The sequence below is a fragment of the Suricata suricatta genome, chromosome 5 (genome assembly GCF_006229205.1).
Source record: "Suricata suricatta isolate VVHF042 chromosome 5, meerkat_22Aug2017_6uvM2_HiC, whole genome shotgun sequence".
In the NCBI taxonomy this organism is placed as follows: domain Eukaryota; kingdom Metazoa; phylum Chordata; class Mammalia; order Carnivora; family Herpestidae; genus Suricata; species Suricata suricatta.
In genome coordinates, this window is record NC_043704.1 from 102016516 (window position 1) to 102019468 (window position 2953).

The 2953-nt window shown below is 42.1% G+C and overlaps 1 pseudogene; it reads left to right on the forward strand.

The window, feature by feature from the left end:
- The first annotated feature begins 326 nt into the window (after positions 1–326).
- On the forward strand, positions 327–1161 carry LOC115291226 (annotated as a pseudogene).
- The last annotated feature ends 1792 nt before the right edge of the window (positions 1162–2953 follow it).

The window sequence follows — 2953 nt, forward strand, 5'->3', positions numbered from 1 at the left end:
CACTTAGAAGAGAATTGAGGCCCCAGTTAACTGCCAGATATGGGAATAAGGTCACAGAGAACCAGATATTCCATAGTCACCCTGCCAACTGATCACAAATGTGTGACTGAGCCCAGACAAACCCACGTGGAACAGAGAAAAAACACCACAGCTAAGCCCTATTCAGAGCACCAGCCCACAGAATTGTAAAAAGATAAATGGTTATTTTAAAATACTAGGTGATTTATAATAAAAGTTAACTGATACAGCCCCTCTGTGCTACCCAGGGAGGGGTCCATATGGTGTTGTTTTGTGTCCCTATCCTAAGTTAAAGGGATACTTTTACAATGTCTGGAGCCCTTGATGTCCTCAAATTACTTGCAGCAGGAACTCACTTAGGAACTCCTTGACTTCTAAATGGAATAGTACTTCTACAGAAGGAAAAGTGAGGGCATGTACATCATTAAGGGAACCTGGGAGATGCTTCTGCTGGCAGCTCGAGTCACTGCTGCCCTTGAAAACCGAGCTGATGTCAGTGTCATATCATCGGGGACCACTGGCCAGCGAGCTGTACTGAAGTTTGCTGCTTCACCTAGAGCCCCTCCTATTGCGGGCCACTTTGCTCCTGGAAGCTTCATGGACCAGGTCCAGGCGGCCTTCCAGGAGCCAAGACTTCTGGTGGTTACTGATCCCAGGGCTGACCACCAGCGTCTCTCAGAGGCGTCTTATGTTGACCCGCCTACCACTACTCTGTGTAACCCAGACTCTCCTCGGCGCTGTGTGGACGCTGCCACCCCACACGACAGCAAGGGAGCTCGCTCAGTGGGTCCGAGGTGGCGGATGCTGTCCCAGGAAGTTCTGAGCATGGGAGGTGCCGTTTCCTGTGAACACCCACAGGAGGTCATGCCTGCTCTCTACTTCTACAGAGATCCTAAAGAGATTGAAACGGAAGAGCAGGCCAATGCTGAAAAGGCTGTGACCAAGGAGGAATTTCAGGTGAATGGCCTGCTCCAACTCCTGAGTTCATTCCTACTCACCGTGAGGCTGCAAACTGGTCTGAAGCTGTGCAGGTGCCCTCTGGGCCTGTTCCGTTCCTGACTGAAGACTGCCAGTGAAGACTGGGCTGCAGCTCCCACCGCTCAGGCCACTGAATGGGCAGGAACAACCACTGAGTGGTCTTAAGCTGTTCTTCTATTAAGGCAAACAAAATGGAAACAAGGTTGATGGAAAGTAAACAGTTTCTAGTAAAATAAAATAAAAGTTAACTGATACAGTGGCAAAGTGTACTGTTCTCTGCAACTTATCATATATATGTATGCAACATGTATATGAAAGAACATATATATATATATATATGCTTCTTTTCTAAAAGAGACATACATACACAGACACACGCACACACTTTTGAGAGGGTATATATATAAACATTTTTATTTGAGAGAAGTAAAGCAAATATATCAAAATATTAGTGATTAGTAAATCTAGGTGAAAGGTATATGGGTATTCATTATACTATCCTTTCCATTTTTATGTACATTTAAAATTATTCAAGTTAAAATTGGGGAAAATAAAACTTAAAATACAGAAGAAAACAATACTGACAAAATGTTGACAATTGTTGAAACCAAATAATGGATATGCAGAAATTCATAATATCAATTTTTGTTGATGTTTGACATTTTCACAATAAAAAGTTTTAAAATTTACAGCAGGGATGACTCCCACTAGTGAGTTAAAATTTGGTTCCTAGTTGGGGCGCCTGGGAGGCTCAGTCAGTTAAGGATCCGGCTTCGGCTCAGGTCATGATCTCTCAGTCTGTGGGTTTGAGCCCCGCGTCAGGCTCTGTGCTGCCAGGTCAGAGCCTGGAGCCTGCTTCGGATTCTGTGTCTCCCTCTATCTCTGCTCCTCCCCCATTCATGCTTTGTCTCTCTCTGTCTCTCAAAAATAAATAAAAGTTAAAAAAATTATTTAAAAAATTTGGTTGCTAGTCAAAAGAGAGACAAGAAGAATCTGAACCTTGCTGGGTTCCCCCCAGATTATAGCACTCATTCCTTAACCCATCATATTCCAGTTTTCCTTGACTCCCCACTCTTTATCAAACCTAGCACAAAAGTACACAGTCTGGCTATTTCTCTGGGTCCTTATCTCCTTATGAAGGCTCCCATTCACATAAAACTCACATTAAATAAATTTCTAAGCTTTTCTTCTTCTTTTTTTATTTAAGTTTCCTAGTCCAATACAACAGAATTGAATTGCTTCTGTTACCTCAACTAGACTCTCAATTTTGTAAAGTTACAGACTCTCTAGGTTATCTGCCTGCTTTCCAACCCTCTGTGGACAACCCTCTAGCAGAGTCTATTTTCCATATAAAGACTGAAAATGACCAACTATCACTGCCCTGACTCTGCTGTACTTAGAACAGGGGCATGTGACCCCCGTTCTGATTCCGTTCCTCTGGAAAGCACTGATTATTTGTGGTTGTTTTAGTAGGCAGCTTACTTGGGTGGAACTGAACTTCAAAGTTTATCTTTCCTGCAGTGGATGAAATATTAAATGTGTTCATCTTTGTTTATAAGCTAATGAAAAATGCCCATTGTGTACATATGTAAAACAGATTAAATTATTGATTTTTTTCTATCTATAAAAGTAAATATTGTTAATCAATTGTCTTCACTTGGGTTGTCTTTACGAATTTGGAGTCTTGCTCAACATTTTATCATCAATAGTAGTCTGGGAAAGTATGACCACTTGGAAAGTTTTAAAAATAAACTTTTGTTATAGATTTATTTTTAATGTTTATTTTTGAGAGAGGGAGAGAGGCAGAGCATGAGTAGGAAATGGGCAGAGAGAGACAGAACAGAAGCTGAAGCAGACTTCAGGTACTGAGCTGTCAGCACACAGCCAGATGTGGGGCTCAAACTCATGGGCTGTGAGATCATGACCTCAGCCAAAGTTGGATGCTTAACCAACTGAG